Genomic DNA, 24521 nt, shown 5'->3' on the forward strand with positions numbered 1-24521 from the left:
TTAGAGTGGGAAAAAAAGGAAAGGAGCACCATACACCCCAAGAAATTTGAGGTCTCTGATAACTTTTTCCAAGGTTTCAGACCATAATTAGCTTATTAGAGCTATGGCTTGTTCACAGTCATCATTAGAAAAGGCCAGGTGATGCAAATTTCAAAGCTTTATAAATACGCTGACTTCCCAAACCTTGTCCCAACAATCAACAGCCATGGGCTCCTCTAAGCAGCTGCCTAGCACTCTGAAAATTAAAATAAATGATGCCCACAAAGCAGGAGAAGGCTAGAAGGAGATAGTAAAGTGTTTTCAGGAAGCCGTTTCTTCAGTTCGTAATGTAACTCAGAAATGGCAGTTAACAGGAACGGTGGAGGTCAAGTTGAGGTCTGGAAGACCAAGAAAACTTTCCGAGAGAACTGCTCGTAGGATTGCTAGAAAGGCAAATCAAAACCTCCGTTTGACTGCAAAAGACCTTCAGGAAGATTTAGCAGACTCTGGAGTGGTGGTGCACTGTTCCACTGTGCAACGACACCTGTACAAATATGACCTTCATGGAAAAGTCATCAGAAGGAAACCTTTCCTGCATCCTCACCACAAAATTCAGCATCAGAAGTTTGCAAAGGAACATCTAAACAAGCCTGATGCATTTTAGAAACAAGTCCTGTGGACTGATGAAGTTAAAATAGAACTTTTTGGCTACAATGAGCAAAGGTATGTTTGGAGAAAAAAGGGTGCAGAATTTCATGAAAAGAACACCTCTCCAACTGTTAAGCACGGTGGTGGATCGATCATGCTTTGGGCTTGTGTTGCAGCCAGTGACACGGGGAACATTTCACTGGCAGAGAGAATGAATTCAATTAAATACCATTAAATTCTGGAAACAAACAACACACCTCAAAATCCACAATGGACTACCTCAAGAGGCGCAAGCTGAAGGTTTTGCCATAGCCCTCACAGTTCCCCAACCTAAACATCATCGAAAATCTGTGGATAGACCTCTAAAGAACAGTATGCAAGACAGCCCAAGAATCTCACAGAACTAGAAGCCTTTTGCAAGGAAGAATGGGCGAAAATCTCCCAAAAAAGAATTGAAAGACTCTTAGCTGGCTACGGAAAGTGTTTACAAGCTGTGATACTTGCCAAAGGGGGTGTTACTAAGTACTGACCATGCAGGGTGCCCAAGCTTTTGCTTCAGGCCCCTTTTCCTTTTTTGTTATTTTGAAACTGTAAAAGATGGAAATAAAAAAGTAATCTTGCTTAAAATATTAAAGAAATGTGTCATCTTTATACCTTCTGGAAATCAGGTCATCTTTTACTTGCTTAGGTATTCACAGTAACAGAAATTTTGACCGGGGTGCCCAAACTTTTGCATGCCACCATATATAACCTTGAGATTCATTTTCCTGTGGGGATTCTCAATAAATCCAACAAACATGATAGAATAAATGTAAGGCCACATCCACTGGGCGTTCAACCAGTGTGTAAAGGACAACAAACTTTGCAAATACAAAAAGAAAGAATAAATAATAATAATCAATAAATAAAGAATAAATATCAAGAACATGAGATGAAGAGTCTGTGAAAGTGAGTACAGAGGTTGTAGGAATATTTCAGTGATGGGGCAAGTGAAGTTGAGATAAAGATTGTGAAGTAAAGTTGAACCCTTTGGTTCAAGATCCTGATGGTTGTGGGTTAATTGCTGTTCCTGAACCTGGTGGTGTGAGTCCTGAGGCCCCTGTACCTTCTTCCTGATAGCAGCAGCGAGAAGAGAACATGAGCTGGGTGGTGTGAGTCCCTGATGACAGATGCTGCTTTCATGCAAAAACGCTCCACTAAGTAGTGGGAAGGGCTTACCTGTGATGGACTGTGTAATTTCATAAAATTATTCTTTGCAATGCAAACTAAGTGATTTTCTCTCTCCTTGCTTCAAATCTTGATCAGCCTGGTAAGTCAATGCAAGAAAAAGTTTCATCATATCATGCTGTGGATCTCTGTCTGTATTGATTAGAGTATACCAATGAGTGGTCGATTCCCTGATCTATTCACTTGACTAGCAGCTTGTCTTTATTTGTTATTTAACCAGTGAATAGTGAAAATATTCAACAAGTGTGATAGTATGTCTGGAGAGTGAGTTGACATGTTGGATCAGAGGCCTTTCACCACAATGTCATTGGAAGGTCATTCATGTGAAGTATTCATTTGATTTTTCTCCCTATAAATTTTGGCTAACCTGCTGAATATATTCATCACTTTTTAAACATTTAATATTTTCAGCATCTGCATTTTTTTTGTGTTCTTTTTTGGCAAAAACAACCATGAACTCTGTACAAGATGCACATACCTCAAAGCAGCTACACACAGCAAGTTTAAATATTCATTCAGATCCTGAACCTTTGTACTGTTGCTTAACATCAATTGTGGATAGTTAGCATCGTAGCTAAAGTATGTGACAGGAGTGCATATCACAATATATTTATCAAAATGCCACAAAGCAATAGGTGGAGAGAAGGAGGGTGTTAAAATTTCAAGCCCATGATATCTAATTCAACCAGGAATGAGAGATCCATCATAAAATTCCAAAGGAGGTCTAATAAAGTTATTGTGCCAATTAACCATTTGGTTGTACATTGGGACATAACCAATAGAAGTGCCAACAATATTTTTGCTCAAAACCTTTGGGGTGATCAGTGTAATTTCATGATTTTTTGCGTAAGCAATCACTTCTGACTCATACTCTTCTTGTGTATTATATCATTTCCAGTACCCTGAATTAAGGAGCACGTTTAGGGAATAGGCAAAAGACTGCAGAAGTTGATCTTGCTATGAAAATTCACTCGTGTCTGACACTAACCTTCAGAGGTTGCTGTGACAATATAATGGAACACCTCAAGACCAACAGAACAAGCAGAATGACATGATTAGCTGTGGAAGGCTGTCTCATTCTAGGAAGTGATTTGGTGCCCTCGTGAATGGTAATCGAACCCTTCAGGTGATCTCTTAGGAGATGAGGTAGACAATGGCACTAACATTGGGTGGCAGTCAGACCTCATTAAATTGGCTCGCCTGGGCTGGCAGACCCAGAATGATGGGTATCTCCACACTTCTCACTGATTTTCACTGCAGTGTAAAGCAGGCTCTGCTCATGTAGGAGTGTGGGAGTGGGGGTGCATTTCTTTGCTCCCGTGGAAGAAAAGTGAGTTGTTGTGTGCCATGCCTCAGCTCAAGTTGGAGAGTGATATTCTTATGGATTATTACTCTACTTATTCAGGAGAGTATTCTCTTGTGTAGGATCTGTCCATCTGTACCATCAAGTACCTCCCACTCCACCCAGGGCAGTGACCAGAAATCATGTTGCCCTTATCAGCCACCTGAATACACTTAAAAAAATTTACAAACTAGCGAAGCTAAACTGTATTTAATATGCTGTATAACTCTATGATTGCATACCTATTACAGTTCTTTCTATCAACTACCTCAGAAATGAAAACAAGTCATATCTAAGAAAAATTGTAGCATTTAATTGTGCTCAAACAAGTGTATCCATACACTAAAGGTATTGACACTATTGTGTAGCTCCACCTTGACATATCTCATAAGATCACAAAATCTTCTGTGGTATTTTTAATCCTAGAGGAGACAGCTTTGGGACTTCCTGCAAGGCTAAGGATTGCTAAAGGAGCGAAGGTAGAGGGGAGATATCTGATTCCCTGACACACAGGACCTCCTGATATTTATTTTGTAGGCAAAGATGTTTCAGTTGCTCTCAGAAAATTGTAGATTTATCTGCTTCCCCGTGGAGTTTCTCTGTCCTCAGTGTAAACAATCAGATATAGGGGGAGGGGGTGTTAAGGGGAAGAGACTTTGCATTACTGACCACAGAAACCATAACTTAGATTATTTCCTTGATCGATAATGCAAAATCCTCTCCACTACATTTTACTCCCCACCCCCCATTAAGCCTCCCTTATCTTATTGTTGCCATGGAGGACAAAGAGACTACAAGAATGTTTTAGAAGGCCTTTAAAACAAGGCCTATGAGTAGAACTTAGAAGTAAAAGAGAAGAAATCATAGAGCTGGGATTATACCACAGGCGTAGCAGGAGGTCGAGGAGCAGAAGTGTAGGCAAATAGTATAGAAGTGTGAGCCATATAATTTTCATCAAAAGCCAATTGTTGACTTTTTTAAAGTGCATCCAGAAGAGCCATTTCTGCCAATATGTAGATAATTCTAAAAAGCTAACTAAATATATTGTTGAGGGTTGATGTGGTTTACAGGGGCTTCAATAATGTCTTTGCCAAGGTCCAAAGTGGAAGGTTAGTTAAAAGGTTAGAGCCCGTCAGATCCAAGGCAAGTTGGGTCCAAAATTAGCTTAGTAATAGCAGACATTGAGTCATATAACACTACAGCATAGAAGGATGCCCTTTGGTCCATCTAGTCTGTGCTGACCCATTGATCTGCTTAGGCCCATCAACCTGCACCCAAACCATAGCCATTCATACATCTCCCATCCATGTACCTATCAAAATTTCTTTTAAATGTTGAAATTTACCCTGTATCAATCACTTGCATTGTCAGGTCGTTCCACACTCTCACCACCATCTGAGTGAAGAAGTTACCTTCATGTTCCCCTTAAATACAATGTCATAATTCCACATGCTGATCCATGCCCTAAGCTCATCTGCCTTTCCTACAATACCCCTTGCCCCATATTTCACCCCATATGCCAGATATCTCGTGGACTGGTAGCCAGAAGAGGAGTTGGTTAGAGTAACATTGGTCATGAATATGGAAACTTGGTTATAAATATGGAAACTCTCTTCATGGAACAATGTATGTTGAAATATACGCAGCTCAGAACATTAATTCACCAGTTATGTAGGTCTAGCAACATCTATCTCCAGGACCATTCCACTCTCTGTTCTGGCACTCTGGTTCCCATCCCCCTGCAACACTGTTCAAATGCATGCACGCACGCACACACACACACACACACTTCCCTGTTTTGAGACAGTGGGTGTTGTTGGAGGATTCTGTAGTGGTTAGAAGACTATAGCCAGTGGTGTATAATACAGTCGGTGCTGGGATTCTTGTTATTGTGTGCATTAGATGTGAATGGAGGAGCATTATTGGTACGTTTGTAGATAATTCAAAAACGCAATAGTTACAGTGTGGTTGATAGTGAGAAAGGTAATCAAAATGATGTTGATAAGCTGGAAAATTAGGCATTTAAACGGTCATATCGAATTTAATCCTGATAAATAATGCCCCAGGAAGGGTAGGACAAACACCATGAATAGTAGGGCCCAGGGGATATTGGATCTCAGTGTGCAAGTCCAAACATCCTTGAAGATGGTAGTACAGATAATTAATGGTGAAGAGGGCAAAGAAGACAATTGCCATTGGTGGGGGCATAGACCATACTGTAGGTCCAGGGAAGTTTTGGTACAACATTTTAAAATATTTGTTGGACCACAGCTGAAATAGTGGGTGTAGGTCTGCTCTCCACACTGTAGGTACTTGCACTGGAACGGATGCAGGATAGATTCACTGGAATGTTGTATGGGATGGAGCCTTTTGAGTTTGTTTTGCTTGAAATACAGGAGGTTGCGTGGATAGAGTTGTAAAGGTTATGAAAGGCATAGAGAAGGTTGATTGTATAAAACTTTGCCCTGTGGCAGAAGTGTCTCAGTGCGTTGATTTAAGGTGAGGAGTAAGAAGTTTAGAGAGGAAGTGACAAAGGAAGTTTACACTCCATGCATTGTTGCCTTTTGGACTGCACTGCCTAAGGAGGTGGTGGGACAGGCAGGTACTCTTAAAATATTTAAATTGTATCTGGATTAGCACATGAATTACCAAAGCATAGTAGGTTAAAATCCAAGTGCTGGTCAGTGGAATTATAGAGACTTGGATTGTTCGTATCGATATGGTAGTCCATTGCCTGTTTGTCTGCTACATGACCTTTTACTCACTAATAATGTATGTTGCTCTTGCCTGCTAGCATGGGTAGTGTACTTTAAGGATTTAAATCCCTTCTCTAATTTTTGCACAGCAAATTGTGGGCAGCTGATCCCATGCAGGCTACTTTTGAGGAGTACAATATCTCAGTGGTGTTAAATTTGACCTATTTTGTAATTTCTGGAAGGAGTCCACCTAATGTTATAATGTTTAAATGTACCTAAAATAGGTGCAATCTAGCTTTTAAGTAGCAATCAAAGTCTTGTTGCATCAATGATTGTCAACAAAATTGCTAATGCTGGATGTCCAAAACAAGTTTCTGGAAACACCCAGCTGTTGAGAAACAACTGTGGGAAAAGAATCGGAGTGAGTGTTTCAGGCCAGCAATCCTTTGTTAGAGTTGGTAAATGGAGAAAATTAAATTAAGTTCTGATGAAGGTTCTCAGTTTGAAAGAACGACTATCTATTCCCCTCCATGGATACTGCCTGACCTGCTGCTAAGTTCCTCATTTTTGACTTGTTGCTCCACATTTTCAACATCTGCAATCTTTCTTGTATCTGTAGTTTGTAAAAATTTTTTTCTCTTTCTGTTCTTTTGCCTGAAATATTAATTGTTCTTCTATTTCCATAGACACTGCCTGATTTGTTTCATCACATTTGCTGTGCATGTCTTGTTTTGTCATAGTTTGTGACATACAGTTCCAAGGAACCATAACCCTCTGGACATAATTCACAATGACACATACTTAATCCTTAGTAGATTAAATTCATCCTGCTCAAGTACGATACATTTTTCTTCCGAAATTAAGTTAGCTAGCAGGACTGATAGAAAGCTCGAGTTACAGAGTCTGGGACATTGTCTGTTGTGGAAGCAAAATCACCGTGTTATCTTCAAAGCTCAGAAACCCGATTTGTTCTCCCAATGACAACTTCAGTTTCAGAGTAATAAACTTGGGTCTAAGATAGGACCATAAGTGTAATAAAGGTAATTGTATACTACATGGTTAAAGCACATTCCAAATTAGATTAAAGGGAAGGAGGTTCATGACCGATGGTGGACATTTAAAAAGAAATCCTTGATTTTCAGTTGAGGTACATGCCCTCTAAAAATTAGTGCTACAACATTGGATTTCTCCATTTTTTTGGTGAGCTAAATTAGCACAACATGTAGCACAATATATAACCCTGACACCCATACAGTTCCCTGCAGAAAAGGCAGGAAACTGGCCAGTGCAGTAGAACATGCGTAGTTTCTGATGGCGGCTACGACACTTTGCTGTAGACCAATTTCAAAAGGGCATCAGACAATGGGAACAACTTTGAAGGGTGAGAGGCTGTAGCGAAGAGGGAGAGGTATCTGTATTTCACCCCATATGCCAGATATCACATGGACAGGTGGCCAGAGGAGGAGTTGGTTAGAGTAACATTGATCATAAATATGGAAACTCTCATCATGTATTTTGCTAGATTGTTTAGTTGAACTTTGTAGGAAAGTACTGTTCTCACATGAGAGCACAGATTTCACCATGCATCTAAGTCTCCACAGAAATAAAATGAAAATTTATTAAGAGGCCTTTATCTTTACCATTTAACCAAACGTACCCAAACTTAAAAAGAGATAACCCACTTAGGGCACGGTCCTTCGCCATATCAGGGCCTATGACATAAGAAGGGGCTCATCTTGTAATCGATGGAGGAGAGTGGCTGCTGAGCAGGAGAGGATGAGAAGGAGAATAATAATCATGATGAAGAACACAGTATGTCAATGTGCCTGGTACCTTATAGCAACACATCAGACTTGGTTACCATGAGTGAAGAACAGACTAGAGAGAAAGATAAATGTGACACGGGACTGCTTTGGGCATGAGTTATCTGTAGTATGATAACAAACATGGGTGCCCACTGAGGGAGTGGCCTATGCACCTACTCTATCCCAGGAAGTTCAAATGTGGACCACAATGAGGATGCTTTCATTCTGAGATGGTGAGCACATCTAGTAGATGTGATGGAAGGAGCACTGAAGAGTTTACCACATGCTTTTGCTTGAAACAAAGACCACAATACTGGAGGTCAGGTGCACTTCTATGCAAGAATTCATTGACAACCCTGTTATTCATTCCCTCTTGCAGATGTTGGGGCACAGTAGCAAGCCAGGAAAAATCTTTTTGCTTCTATACCATCAGAGCCACTGATCCAATTAGAGCTCTGGTCATTGCCACATGGAAGCAGCTGAGGGACTGGGCTGGGTTTGGGTACTTCATGTGTCTTGTCTTTTCGTGAAAACATAGCAATTTGAGAATTTAGGTATTACAAAAACCAAAAAGGTACATCTGTTACATGCATGTATTTAAAAACGATTAAAATTACCACTCCTGAACAATTAAAGGGAGCAAAACTAAATTAAGTATCTGTCAATGAAGCAGCATCTTGCATCTCCAAGGTCACAGTAGCAGGTTTTACCTCTTGTGGGATCTGCAGACTGATTCCAAAGCATAGGTCATTGGACTTCAGCCTTCAGATCCATGCTGGATTTCCAATATAGCAATCCCATTAGTTTCGTCCCTCTTTCCTTAGTTCCCTGTATTCTGCAACTTAATCTTTCTCACTTGCCCATCAATTGCCCTTTGATTCTTCTTGCCCTTAACCTACATTAGAGTAATTTACAGAAGCCAATCAACCTAGCCTGAGCATGTCTTTTGGATGTGAGAGGAGTTCTGTGGTCACAAAGAAAATGGGAAAACTCCATAAAAACAGTACTCAAGGCAGTGAGGATGATGCAGTCTGTGGTGTCTATCCCTGTTGCTGTTGCCTGTACTCTCTCTCTCCAGCCCACTAACCTGTTGCTGCCTGTGGCTTCCCTACTATCCTCACTAAATGCAGTCCTGTATCATTCAGTGTGAGTTCAGAATCAAAGAGAGACCGCTTATGTTTTAGCTTCATACTTCACCTCGTCTTAACACTCAACCAGTCCCATCTCACACTCCTCATATGTTTAATACCCCCCCCATCTTTTTACAGTCTCCCCTTATCATGGTTTAAAATCCTATTAGAAAATTCCACTTCTCTCACACCCTGTGCCTTTCAATAGATCAAACAATATGATGTCTTTCAACCGAGATCTCACTCAGTTTGCGTCCCTTCATACTCTCATACCCATATCCAAAACTACCTCATCTCTTATCTCTTTCTACAAATGCTGCATGACCTGCTGAGTTTTGTAGGTTTTTCTGTTTTGAGTCCCACTCTACACTCTTTTCCGGAATTTAAATTATTTTAGCATCCAGCCATCAAATCATGGGACCTGTAAGCTTTTACTTTTACATTTAATTGTTTATGGTTATCAATTTATTTACATTCATCTTCTTCACTTAAACCTTTGATAGTTTCCAGGATGAATTTTTTATTTTCAATCATTAAGATTCATATAGAATAATTATTAAACATCCATAATTTATTAATTCCTTGTTTATTGTTAAAATTGGACTTGATCTGTATGAGGAGAATAATTGTAAGCTAGGTCAGGGTAATATAATACAATTTAATGAAGCATTTACCAATCACTACTGTCTAGATTACTCAGCGGGAGTTGTCCCACTCTGTCCTATCACTGTCTAGTGGTGTGTCATGAACAGCCTGTAGCAAGCAGAGGTCTGTCTCTTTGAAACTTGACCCCGATGAATGATTTATATTGCAACAACTTATAAATAGATGGAATGTTGTGGGGGAAGGGTGATTGATAGTTACTGAGTCAAAGGTTATATCTAAATAAATATTGACTGATTTCAGGGCTTAATTCATTCTCTCTGTTCAGGTAATCACATGAAGGACATACCTGTAGAGATGACGGTAATGAACAAACATGAGTATTATCTATTCAGCAATAACTGAATATGGTTTCAAATGTCAATTAAATATAATTAGTTTTGTTTTCAAAATGGCGATCAGAATCAGGTATATTATTACTGAAATTTATTGCTCAACACAAGTCAACAGGTTTTTAATATACAAACCTCTGGTTTCTAAATCCAGGTGATTATTTGGTATCAAATTTCACTGTAGTTCCCTCTTGTGCTCCTTGTGAAAGTCACATTAAGAGTGCAGTCTGTATTTGTAAGGTTTACAGAGCAGTGCTATGCATTACACAAAGCATCCCTGTGTAATGTACTGACACTGATATTATGGTTTCAGTGCACGTTCAAATTGTTCATCTCAACTTGGAGTCTTGCAAAGATGAACACTGAACATACCAATCCTTATAGAGGGACCAGAAGTGCAGAGAGTGAGCAGTTTCAAGTTCCTGGGTGTCAAGATCTCTGAGGATCTAACCTGGTCCCAACACATCAATGCAGTTATAAAGAAGGCAAGACAGTGGCCATACTTCATTAGGAGTTTGAAAAGATTTGGTATGTCAACAAATACACTCAAAAACTTATGTAGATGTACCGTGGAGAGCATTCTGACAGGTTGCATCACTGTCTGGTATTGGGGGCAGGGGTGGTTACTGCACAGGACTGAAAGAAGCTGCAGAGGGTCGTAAATTTAGTCGGCTCCATCTTGGGTACTAGTTTCATAAAGTACCCAGGATATCTTCAAGGAGTGGTGTCTCAGAAAGGCACCGTCCATTATTAAGGACCCCCAGCACCAAGGGCATACCCTTTTCTCACTGTTACCATCAGGTAGGAGGTACCGAAGCCTGAAGGCACACACTCAGTGATTCAGGAACAGCTTCTTCCCCTCTGCTATCCAATTCCTAAATGGACATTGAACCCGTGAACACTACCTCACTTTTGTAATAGATATTATTTCTGATTTTGCACGATTTCAATATACTTGTACTGTTATTTATTTATTATTATTTTTTCTTCTGTATTATGTATTGCATTGAACTGCTGCTGCTAAGTTAACAAATTTCACAACACATGCTGGTGAAAATAAACTTGATTCAGATTCAGATTCTGAAACTAATTCTCAATTACAACATTGTTAGGACTGACCGTAGTCACTGGAGAGAGCTGGTGCCATGAAAGTCTTCATTCAACTTGACAAGTAGGCATTTTTCCGAAGATGCTCTCTGTGGAATCTTCCCAACTCAAAATACATCACATTTTCATACCCTTATGATCAAAGGTAACAACAGGCGATTCAATACAGTTTCAATAGCTACAATGACATTGTTTATTTAAATATTTTGAGTTGGGGGAAAAAAGCTCCATAGAGTTACATATCTACAATAGGAGATACATCTGATGTTCAGAAACCAGACAAAGAAATTCGCATGTGTAGTCCAACAGCTTCTGAGCTCAGAGATCCCCGATACTCAAAATTAATGACTCTGAGTGCACAAGTATCCCAACTATTGATTGATTAAATATGCCTGTGAACATGTTTTATGTGCTTTGTGTCAATATCAGTCTAGTTTGCAAAATTCCTTCATCTCAGACACAATAGTGCAAAATACCTTGCCATAGTTGCCTGATTTGATGCAGGCCAATTAACAGAACTCCAATGTTTTACGTTTTTCTGATGCACACAAGTAATCTCATGGTCACTTCACTTTGTAAACAAACTACCTATATCACTTGAGCACCCAACGTCCTGCTGTGGTTCAACAACCTGTGTTCTATAGATAAGACACAGAGGACTCTGTGTCCTTTTAATTTCAAACTGATTACTACTTGCAAGTTACATTAATAACTGAAGGCTGATTCTTGTTTGAATTAATAATAACTATTTTCACATTAATTCCAAGATTCCAGCATCCCCAATGAAACATAAAACAACATCTTTTCAGCTGCAGGGATGTGATGCTATTGATTGAATAAATGAGTTTGTGTTGGGATTGCGATTTGGTGAGTTCTCCTAGGAGTCTAGAGAAGAAAAGAACTTTAAGACATGTTCTATATGTAAGGGTCCTCTGAGCTACACACAGATGCCTGTGGGAGGAGGTCTCCAGGAATGTCTCTGTAAAATCTGTATATGGAAGCCTGCAAGGCAGGCAAATGTCCATGCCTGCATTGATGGGCTAAAGAAAAAGTAAATAGTCTTATCTCCCTGAGGCTGAAATTTCGGTGATCTCTCTAACATAGCAAAGAGCTACATAGTTTGCGATGTGGCATAGAGAGAAGCAACAGGAGTCTGTAATGAACTTGAGACTAGGAAGCTAAAATAACCACGACTCATGTGAGAAGCACTCAAGCACATGTGCACGTGGTTGTACAACAGGAGGTCACAGGTTTCAGCAAAGACAAAGAATGCAGTTTGAGTGTTGGCCATTTAAATGGGAAGAGAACCTGAGTAAAATCTGGTAGTTCTGGGGATTAAAGAAATATCATTCATCAAAAAAGTGAGGTTGAAAACTTAAGCAGAAATTTGTACAAATAGTTCATATCTAATTAAGCAAATATCAATGATTGAACCTCAGATTAGAGAATTCTGAGTAAATTCCTCTCATCTCAATCTGAGATGGCCTGTCCTTTATGTTGAGACCATAACCCCTTAACTAGGGAAAATATCCTTCCCTGTAATTACCACTAAAGATTTTCTTTGTTTTTGTTTTAATTAAGTCCAGAATATAGAGACTATGGTACTCTTCTGTAGAGTTTAGATATGATATGACATCCCAGTATCTAATATGGCAAATCTTCACTGCAGGCCCTTTGTAACAAATACTCCTTCCCGCTCCGCCATTCTTCTTCTTCTCTTTCTTCAGGCAGAAGATACAAAAGCTTGAGAGCACATACCACCGAACTCGAGGACAGCTTCTGTCTCACTGTCATACACTAAAGCTGAACTTTTGATCTCCCAATCTACTTTGCCTTGGCCCTTGCACTTGCTCAGTAGCTGAAATAGTTAATTGTAAATTCTTTTTCCTTTTTATACCATCTTGGTGTGCCTGGATGGAACGCAAACAGAAGTTTTCCACTGTATGGGGGTATATGCGACAGTAGTAAACTTACACCAATCCTTCCTCAGGAAGGGAAATGGAATTGTGCATAGTATTCTGGCTTGCTTGCACTATTGTCCTATGTTTACTCTCATGCTCAGATCTTCTTGCATTACATAGCAGTTGTCTTCTGAACTGCCTACTGCATCTCCATTGTAGTTTTCATTGACCCATGCAAAAGGATGATGAATAATGTCTTTTTTTTTTGGAAATTGTGGGATGGCTTTCCCACATAATGCAAACTTTCCTCAGGGGTTTTGATTTATCTCAGCAACAAACTAAATAATGTTTGGAACTATGAGAGAGACTTGATAAAATCAGTGATAGGGATCATAACCATTGTTTAAAGCTTTTATCAAATAAAACGTAATCTTCGCGTGTAGGGATGTTGAAGATAGCAGTTGTAGCTGATATCTTAAGCATATGAAAAAGTACTTCAGAGGACAGAAAATAAGGTCACCAATTTATTCATGTTAATAAATCGCAAGATTCCCAATAATACAAATAACCAGTGAGGAACCAATGCGCTTGCAATTTTACATTACAACTTATAGATAATGTTTAACTTGGCCCAGGTTGACTTAAATTCATAACCTTAGAATGTCTCTAACTATTTAGTAGCCGTGATAGACTTCAGTGTTGCAAAGTAGCAAATTAAAACAGCAAGTACAAAGTCAGCAATTGTATTCAGCTGGTTGGCCATTAAATTGCAACACTTGCAGTTTATGAAACACTTGACTCCTGCAGTATCTGATAAGGTACCTTCACCAATTAAACATTTACCTGTCCAAGATTTACAAAGATGAAAGCAACTGGTATTAAATGCAGCAAGTTCCTGGAAAAACTTCAGAAAAGAAAAAGTGATTACGAGTAATAAAAATGTGAAAGGAAGTGGAAAGGTTTGTCATAGAGGAGATATTTTTGCTGAAGAAACTGGCAAAGGGGGGGAATTTGTTTGTCCTGACATAGTCACTGCCAAACTTATTTTTTTATCCTCATAGAACTCAGTATTACAGTGGTGAATCCTTGTGAACGTTGTGAAAGTTTGTGATCAGATCTTCATGTAAGTCCTAAAACTAGATAAAGAGAACCTGATTAAATAACACCAAAAAAATTATACAGTTGGCCCTCCTTATCTGTGGGGGATTGGTTCTGGGACCCCCCCCCCCCCCCCCCGGTGGATACCAAAAAATGCGGATGCTCAAGTCGGTGGACTTTAGGACCCGGCAGAGCTGGGGACCCACCACCCGTAGTGTTTCTATTCCGGAAAACAATCACGATTGAAAATAAAGTGGAAATAACAAAGCGACTGGAAAGAGGTGAAACACCATCGGTCATTGGAAAAGTGTCAGGCTACAGTCGGGATAAAGTGAGAATAATGGAGCACGTGAAGGCTCCCCGATGAAAGCTACAATTATTACTAAGCAATGCAGTGGTTTAATTATTGAATACATACATTTCTTAAGTGTTTTATATGCTTGGGAAGGTAAAATATATACTATGTACTAAGACAAACGTTTGACTAACTGATGCTAAATAATACCGGATGTTCCTGTTCCGGCTTAGAGAACTTCCTTTTTTTTCCAGTTTCCGATCTGCAGTAACCTATGCACATCCTCCCCTATACTTTAAATCATCTCTAGATTACTTATAATACCTAATACAATGTAAATGCTATGTAAATAGTTGCTATACTGTATTGTTTAGGGAATAATGACAAGAAAAAAAAGTCTGTACATGCTCAAACAATAAGTGCTGGAGAGAGAACTTCCAGGTTTTCCCGATCCGTGGTTGGTTGAATCCGCGCATGCAGAACCCATGGATAAGGAGGGCCGACTGTACTTGTTCATTTAGTTATGGTGGAAAATTGATCCAATATTTTATGTATTTATTAGATAAAGTATGTGAACCTTTGCTTTCAGTAACTGGCGAGACCCCCCTTGTACAGCAATAACTTCAACCAAACTTCTCCAGTGACTGTTGATCAATCCTGTGCATCGGCTTTGAGGAATTTTAGACCATTCCTCCATATAAAACTGATTCTGTTCATCAATATTTCTGGGATGCCGTCCTCTTCAGGTCATCCCACGGCATCTCGATTGAGTTAAGATCTGGGCTCTGATTTGACCATTTCAAAACACAAATTTTCTTCTTTTTAAATCTCACTATTGTTGATTTACTCTTGTGTTTTGGATCATTGTCTTGTTGCATTATCCAACTTCTATTAAGCTTCAGGTGATGGACAACTACCCTGACTTTCTCCTGTAAAACGTCTTGATACAATTTTGAATTCATTGTTCCCTCGACGATTGCAAGCTGCCCAGGCCCTGAGGCAGCAAAGCAGCCCCAAACCATGATGCTCCTTCCACCATGCTTCACAGTGGGGATGAGGTTTTGGTGTTCGTGTGCAGTGCTTTTTTTCCTCCAGACATAGCTGTGTGCATTTCTGCCAAAAAGTTCACCTTTAGTCTTATCGGTCCACAGAATATTGTTCCAGAAGTGTTGTGGAACATCCAGGTGGTCTTCTGCAAATTTGAGATGTGCAGCATTTTTTTTGGAGAGCGGTGGTTTCCTCCATGGTATCCTTCCATGAACACTGTTCTTGTTCAGTGTTTTTCTTATAGTGGACGAATGATCAGAGACTTTAACAAATTCTAGAGATTTCTGCAGGTCTTTTGCTGTTATTCTTGGGTTCTTTTTCACCTCCTTAAGCAGTGCAGAAAGATTGAGCAAGCTAGCGTTTTTCTGTTTGTAGCAAAGATGGAATAGAGGCCACTTAGTAGAGGTGTAGAAGATTATAAGAGGCATATCTAGAGTGGATACCCAGTGCCTTTTTCCCAAAGGTGGCAATGTCTAATACTAGAGGTCATCCTCTTAAGGGTTTAGGGAAGACATCAGAAGCAGATATTTTACACCAAGAGTGCTAAGTGCCAAGAATGAACTGCCGGGGTTGGTGGTGGAGGCTGATACAATAGGGACATAGAAGAGATTCTTTGATAGGCACATGCATAAAAGAAAAATGAAGGGTTACACTCAACTTCACTTACCCACTTGAAATGTTCCCATAACCAATGGACTCATTTTCAAGGACTCTTCATCTCATGTTCTTGATATTTATTGCTTACTTATTAATTTTTTTTTATTTTTGTATTATCTCAGTTTGTTGTCTTCTGCACTCAGGTTGACCAACCTAGTTGGGCAGTCTTTCACTGATTCTGTTATTGTTATTATTCTACAGACCTATTGACTATGCCCAACAGAAAATGAATCTCTGGGTTGTGTATGGTGACATAAATGTACTTTGATAATTAAATTTACTTTGAACTTTGATGTAGAAGGGAAGGTTTAGACTGATTATGGAATAGGTTTACAATATATACGAGAATATACAATAAAGTGTTTCAGCACAACATCGCGTGTCAAAGAGCATGCATTATGCTGCACTATTCTATGTTCTCTGCTGTAAAACATGAGTTATGCCACAACTGAAGGACTATGCAGTGCTTCTGGCCACCAAAGTATAGAAATGAGATGATAGAAGGAGGATGAGTTCAGAGACAATACAGAGGACTTAACCAAACTTGGGCAATGATAGTTATAATGAGATACTGATGAAGATAGGATTGTACTTCTTGGAAGAATAAAAGGAGTTTAACTGCTGTATATAAAATTGTGCAAAGCCTAAGCACCTGATGGGAAGGACTTGGATCCTTGCACAACATTCTGTTAATTAGTGTAAGGATAAGAGACTTGTTGATGAATCAAATCCAGCAAGTTTTTGAAAGCTGCTGGAGGCAGAACCTCTCAACACATTTCAAAGGAACCTGGATGAAGACCAAGCCCACAGGATGGAACATCTTTTAATGACCAAGAGGTGGAGAGAGGGAAGATTGCTGATGGCAGAATGGGGCAACTAGTAGTGCTACTGCCTCACAGCCCCAGCAGTGTGAATCAATCCTGACCTCTGGTGTGGATTTGTATGTTCTCCCCAAGACTGCATGGTTTTCCACTGGGTATGCTGGTTTCCTCCAGATGGCAGGAAATGTGAGGAACATAAATGGTCTTCTGTGATTTTCGTAGGTATGATGGTAATCCGGAGATCTAGGTGAACAATTAGGACAAGGTTGGATAGATTTTTGCATTGTAGGGGAGATAATGGGTTATGGGGAAAAGGCAGGCAGCTGGAATTGAGTCCATCATCTTATTGAATGGCAGATCGCTTACTCCTGCTCCTATTTCTTATGTTCTTATGTAACCACGTTCAAGTGCCACAACCGCAGCCTAAAGTTTAAAATTGGTTTATTACAAGGAAAATTAAAGATGTGTATATTAGGAGTGATGACTACAAAGCTGCTAGATCATCATAAATAATGTTTTCCTTCAGGGAGGAAATGTGGCATGTTTTCCTATTCTGACCTATGTCTGATTTCAGATTTAACTGTGTTGTCTATCAGGTACCTGCTGAAATGACCTAACAAGCTACTCAATTCAGAGACAATTAAAGAGAGGCAAAAGATGTTGACCTTGTCAGTAAAACCCAGACCATGAAAGATGAATAAAAAAGACAATTCTATCCTATTGAGCATGGTAGTGAAGGATAGAAATAGGTGTAACCAAATGGAAGCTTTAATGGAATATGTTTTTGATGGTTAGGGCAGGATTGGGCCAAGAATGCACAGGAATGTTTTAGATGTTGGCATCCATGGACACACTCTGGTCTCTTGTTACCAGTTCCATATCTGCCCACTTTCTCAGTCATGTTCCAGTCTCAGTCACATTCCAGACTTCTGCATTCCCAGGTCCCTGTAGCTACGCACTCGATCGCTGTCCTGCAGTGATTCACTGACTCGCTCATGCTCCTGACACATTTCCTGTTGCCAGCCGCATGGGGATCTTTCTCCTTGGTGCTTTCTGAGAAAATGCAGTAAAACAAAAGCAAGTAAGCACAATGAGTTCTCAGAGGCAATTGCAGTGGGCCTAGCCAATCTTTTGTGATGAAGTGACTCTTCCCAAACTGAGACTGCCTAGAATAGATGCTCCAAGAAATTGGTAGTATTCCACCAATGCTGACTCTGCAAAATACTCCAAATCTTCTCATAGGATAAGTAAACCTTCGTCAGTGTCCTATCTTAGTTCAGCATCCCTAATATTGAGGCACTGTCTACAGTACTTGGATAGGCCATGTCATTCAGTTGCCTGACACTAGATTCCTGCAACTGACATTCCATTATGAGCTTTGTCATACCTAAGAGGTTATCTGGAAGAGAAAAGAAAAGATTCAAGTATGTTCTCAATGCTTTGTTTAAATAATGTGAGATTCTCACTGACTCCTGGGAGCCCAGACTCGAAATGAAAAGGAGCAGTCAGCATGACAAAGGAATCTTAAATAACAGGAGGAATGCACCATCTCATAGACTACCCACCCACCTGACCTATGAAGCACCTCCAGCACTATCTGTGGAAGAGTCTATGATTCCCACATTGGTCTTATTGGCTACCTTGAAACCCACAAAAAAATGAATGCAAGCAAGTCCCCCTCCTAAAGTTGATGTGCAAAACCAACATAATCTTCAATCCTACGTTGCATCATGAGAATTCCCAATACATGTCAATGTGCCTCATTCTTACCTGATAGCCCTATGGATGGACTTACAAGTGGCAGAGATTGAAAGTGATTCAGAGTGGGGAACTGACATTTGATTTTATTTCCTTAGGTTCATTACAACGTCCATTATTCGATAAAGTCACCAGTCTCCCAAAACGGACAGAATGTCCTGAGTTCTGTCACAGGAGGAGATTAGCAGGTGGACAGAGAAAATGTACATCAGTTAGAATCAGGTTTATTACCACTGACATAAAGTATGCCATGAAATATGTTGTTTTGTGGCAGCAGTACAGTGCAAGATATGAAAAATTGCTATAAGTTATGATACATAAAAAATAAATACCAGTCTCTGATCTGTGCCTGCTGAAAGTAGAGAGGAAGTACTCAAATTGGCGTTAACAACCTCATCTATGCATCAACACACATGAAGCCCAGGGTAACCAGCAGTAGAAGTGAAACACCTCAGAAACTTTCCACACATCAGATACTTACCCCATCTGTGGGAGAGTTCCAGTATATACACGGCCTCATTCCAGTCACCTCAGAAACCAAAAAACCAGGGTAGAAGCAAATCATCTGTGATCCTGAGAAAACAGAGTTTGATATTAGCCAGACTGGAACCAAACTCAGGATTTTCTTGTAAACTTAATCCAGATGCTGCCTTTATTATAACGTTTAGAACAAGCTCATGAGAAGAAAAATAAAACTCCATGTATCATGCTCCAAAGTAGAACTTACCTAAAAAGTTGTTAACATAATGAAGTTTTGTATAATTCATCATAAAAGCTATTTTGTCTTTACATAATTAACTAGATTTGGAATGAATGTTTGGCTAAAATCAGAATCTGTTTGCAAAAGTAAACTGATAAACTGTAAATTCTTCCTTTTCTTTCAGTCAGCACCATGTGAAATCTTCACTTATTTGTCAATAAATCAATATGTAGAACTTCTTCATTTGAGGCAATTGTGAAAGTGTAATGCTAGATTTGCTTTATTAATGTTTATTGAAATGCCCCACACATAAGGCAATCTGCTAGAGGCACTCAGTGGGTTGAGCAGCATCTGTGGGAGTGGATGAATAAGTTAGGTGTTTATTCTTTGGAGCGTAGAAGGTTGAGGGGGTCTTGATAGAGGTATTTAAAATTATGAGGGGTATAGATAGAGTTGACGTGGATAGGCTTTTTCCATTGAGAGTAGGGGAGATTCAAACAAGAGGACATGAGTTGAGAGTTAGGGGGCAAAAGTTTAGGGGTAACACGGGGAATTTCTTTACTCAGAGAGTGGTAGCTGTGTGGAATGAGCTTCCAGTAGAAGTGGTAGAGGCAGGTTTGGTATTGTCATTTGAAGTAAAATTGGATAGGTATATGGATAGGAAAGGAATGCAGGGTTATGGGCTGAGTGCAGGTAGGTGGGACTAGGTGAGAGTAAGCATTCAGCATGGACTAGAAGGACCGAGATGGCCTGTATCCGTGCTGTAATTGTTATATGGTTATATGGATTGGAAATGTTGACATTTCAGGTTGAAACCCTGCATCGGGACTGAGAGTGGAGATGGGAAATGATCAATATATTATTGGTGGGGGTGGAGGGTTGATGGTGGGACAGAAGCCAGACGTGATTGGCGGACTAGGGGGAAGGACTCTAGGAATATCCTCCGGCTCCTATCTCGTCACTCCCCATCTCCTTTTCTCCCTTCATCTCCCTTCTCCACTCTTAATCCTAATGCAGGTTTTCAACCCAAGACATCAACCATTCCTTTCCCCCATTCCCCCCCCCCCCCCAATCTGAGCTTCTTCAGCAGATTGTCTGTGGCTCTAGATTTCAGCATCTGCAGTCTCCTGTGACCCCATATATATAAAACATGCTTTCAATTAAATGTTTGAATGGTATCTTAAGCCGGTCAAATACATTCTCTGTCTAAGCATTTATAAACAGTGTTTTTTGTTAAATGAGTTTTTCTCTTTTAATCAGTAAACAATCTTCTTCCCTTAGGCTTGAGAGAGTAATCTATGCAACATTATCAAACTCAGGCCAGGTGTTGCTGATAGACCTGGTAACAAATCCAGCTGTCCAGTTTCTAGTCTTTGTGCTTAATACAGTGCCAGAACAAATTACTTTTATAATGCTTTCTATCACGAATGAGGAGCAGAAGTGGGATTAGATTATGCACCAAGGAGATTTAACCAGAAACAAATTATTCAGCGCAGTCAAAAGCAACTTCATTTAACAAAGGGTCAAATTTTAGAGTCTGGGGCTCAGCAGTAAATCTGGGACATTGTATTGATTTATGCAGCCTGTGATTTCTTATCCGTGCTGAGCTAACTGATATCAGCTTAGACTGCAAAGTTAGCAATACAGTTAATCAGTCTCATTGTTTCCAAGATAGGAATGGGAATGCATCAAGATTACACATGAGGAAATCTGCAGATGCTGGAAATTCAAACAACACACACAAAATGCTGGTGGAATACAGCAGATGCTGCCTGGCCTGCTCTGTTGCACCAGCAATTTGTGTGTGTTGCATCAAGAGTACTGCTGCTTTGTCATCAGTGAAACTGTGAAGCAGGAGTTCCCAGCCTGGGGTCCATGGAACCCTTGCTTAATAATATTGGTACAAAGCATAAAAAAAGGTGGGAACCCCTGCTAGGGAGTAGGTACATGAATGTCCAGTAAGGACAGGCAGTAAAGACCTTTCATGAAAAATAAACCTTTTTATGTACTTGGCCTTAGCTTGCTCTTGAAAGTTAGGAGCTTGGATGAGTTTTCATTGAGCTGGTACACTTGGAAGAAGTTTTACAAACTCACTAATTTTCCCTCACACATAGGTCTCGCATTCATATTGGAATCTTTGGAGAGTGTCAATAAAGCTACTCCATAAAGTATGTGGTACAAGAACCTGGGTTCAATGCTGACTTTGGATGTTGTGTGTGTGCATGTCCTCTCTCCTCACTGTGAAGACTTCCTCCCCCATCCCAAAAATGTGCTGGTAAGTAAATTTACAACTTTAAATTATTTGTTAGTGTAGATAAAAGAATAATAATAAGGGACTTCATGGACAAGTGAGAGAATATTAAGTTGCTTGGAAATAAAAGAGGGTAAGAGCCCAACAGGATTGCTTTGCTGGGAGCCACTATAAACCCAAGGCACTGAGTATTCTCCTGTGTCAAAATGAGTAAATATAATGTGATAATGTTTATAATCACAAACTGTTAGGGTAAGCACACTGACATACTTATTAATTGAGGTGTTATCAAAAACGTAAAAGCAATCAGTTGATTTATAAGATAAAATTTGTTTTGTATGATGTGGAAGCTCCACTATTGACTTGGAGGATAACTATTTTATGTTTAAGGTAAAAATAATTCTGAAGTAAATGTATTGCCTTATCTGTACTGAGCTAGCTGATCCATCCAGAAGCAAATTAATTGCTATTCATTGTGAGTTATTTAATTTTTTTTTGAGAATTGGATGTCATCCCACGGCCAACAGTTATTTCCCATCCTCAGTATGTTAGGGAAATGAAAACTGAGTGGTTTTAGCATTCCACATGGCTGCCCTATGATATTGATGGAAGATGTTCACTGGCAGGTGCCAGTCAGAGATGTAGTTGGGCTTGTTAGTGATTCTATTTTGGCCTGTGACAAATTTGCTGGCCTTGGTCCTCTATCAGTCAGTTTCATATCACAATCCACTGACCAACTCTGGAACTGCTGAAACGTAAGAGACCCAAAAACCATATAACCACATAACAATTACAGCACGGAAACAGGCCCTCTCGGCCCTTCTAGTCCATGCCGAACACTTACTCTCACCTAGTCCCACCTACCTGCACTCAGCCCATAACCCTGCATTCCTTTCCTATCCATATACGTATCGAATTTTTTTTAATGACGAAGTCAAACCTGCCTCTACCACTTCTACTGGAAGCTCGTTCCACACAGCTACCACTCTCTGAGTAAAGAAGTTCCCCCTCGTGTTACCCTTAAACTTTTGCCCCTTAACTCTTAATTCATGTCCTCTTGTTTGAATCTTCCCCTACTCTCAATGGAAAAAGCCTATCCACGTCAACTCTATCTATCCCCCTCATAATTTTAAATACCTCTATCAAGTCCCCCCTCAACCTTCTACGCTACAAAGAATAAAGACCTAACTTGTTCAACCTTTCTCTGTAACTTAGGTGCTGAAACCCAGGTAACATTCTAGTAAATCTCCTCTGTACTCTCTCTATTTTGTTGACATCTTTCCTATAATTCTGTGAACAGAACTGTACACAATACTCCAAATTTGGCCTTACCAATGCCTTGTACAATTTTAATATTACATCCCAACTCCTATACTCAATGCTCTGATTTATAAAGGCCAACATGCCAAAAGCTTTCTTCACGACCCTATCCACATGAGATTCCACCTTCAGGGAACTATGCACCATTACTCCTAGATCACTCTGTTCTACTGCATTCCTCAAATGCCTTACCATTTACCATGTATGTCCTATTTTGATTAGTCCTACCAAAATAAGTTCCTAGAAACTCATCAACTTTTTTTTATCCCGAGTGCTAGCACCTTCCTGATGCTGCTTTAAAAGCTCTTAAGCAGAAACATAGAAATTCATTGATGACAGAACAATGCTGGCAAGCTTCCATATGTAATGTTGCTTTATTTCAATAAAAATTACATATGAATCCCTCACATCCAGAACATGCCCTCTTCTCATTGCTACCAGCAGGAAGGAGGTACAGAACCCTGAAGATGCACACTCAGCATTTTAGGAACAGCTTCCCCTCTACCATCAGATTCTGAAGGGTTCAAGAACCCATGTACACTACCTCACTTTTTGGTGTCTTTTTGGATTACTTATTTATTTTCTTGATTGGTCAGGGCATGAGGGGATACGGGGAGAAGGCAGGAGATTGGGGCTAGAGGAAAAATTGGATCAGCCATGGTGGGCAAATGGTCTAATTCTGCTTCTATATCCTATGGTCTTATAAACATAGAATCCCTTTCTTTCATTAAATATATAATGGAACAGAATCTTGCTGTCAGTTAAGAACTTGATACAAACTAGTTGAGTGTCCAACTGTTCAGTTATTTACCTCTGCCAGCTCCACTGCTAGAACAGCAGCACTGAGTTCAAGCCTTGGTATAGGGAGATCTGGATTGGGAGCAAACATTGCCTTGACCAGAATGAATCCAACTTCATTGTATCCAGCAGAGTCAATGACCTTCGGGTTTGCAAAAATAGCAATTGCTTTAATTGATGTTTCACATAAGATGCAGACCACTTTCTTTTAGGCTGAAGATAGTGGAATTGTGTAGGTTATTGGAATTTTCAAGTAATAAGATCCTGAAGGAAAGAATACCACTCTTGCCACTGCACATGTTTCTGTTTAGGGAGAGGAAAATTGGATCAGCCATGATGAAATGGTGGAGAAGACTTGATGGGCCAAATGGCCTGATTCTGCTCCAATATCTTGTGATCTTAGTTTGAAGTGTGTGAAGTTACCATAACTAGAGAGATGGTTTTAGGGAAACTGAAAGATCTGAAGATAGATAAGTCACCTGGACAAGATGGTGCACACCCCAGAGTCCTGAAAGAGGTGGCTGAAGAGATTGTTGAGGCATTAGTAATGATTTTTCAAGGATCACTAAATTCACTAAGGACCACTGGTCTGGAAAACTGGAAAATTGCAAATGTCATTCCACTCTTCAAGAAGGAAGAGAGGCAGAAGAAATGAAACTATAGGCCTGTTCATCTGACCGTGTAGTTGGGAAGATGTTGGAGCCGATTATTAGTGATGAAGTCTCAGAGTACTTGAAGGCACATGATAAAACAGGCCATAGTCAACAAGGTTTCCATGGGAAAATCTTGCCTAACGAATCTGTTGGAATTCTTTGAAGAAATAACAAGCAGAATAGACAAAGGAGAATTGGTTGATATGCATTTGGATTTTCAGAAAGCCTTTGACAAGGTGCCACACATAAGGCTGCTTTACAAACAATGAGCCCGTGGATAAAGCAGTAATTGG

At 39.8% G+C, this 24521-nt stretch overlaps 1 protein-coding gene across 6 annotated transcripts in view; it reads left to right on the top strand.

The window, feature by feature from the left end:
* The window catches only part of shld2 (shieldin complex subunit 2), an 83869-nt gene that overhangs the window by 26482 nt on the left and 32866 nt on the right, over positions 1-24521 (top strand). For 5 of the 6 annotated variants that reach the window (XM_073025213.1, XM_073025218.1, XM_073025217.1 and 2 more), the window contains exon 2: positions 21321-21481. The exons of the other annotated variant lie outside the window; for it this stretch is intronic. The gene's annotated coding sequence lies outside the window, so the exon portion shown is untranslated. The remainder of the gene's footprint in view (positions 1-21320; positions 21482-24521) is intronic. 6 annotated transcript variants of the gene reach the window in all.

Source organism: Hemitrygon akajei, chromosome 21 (genome assembly GCF_048418815.1).
Source record: "Hemitrygon akajei chromosome 21, sHemAka1.3, whole genome shotgun sequence".
Taxonomy (NCBI): Eukaryota; Metazoa; Chordata; class Chondrichthyes; order Myliobatiformes; family Dasyatidae; genus Hemitrygon; species Hemitrygon akajei.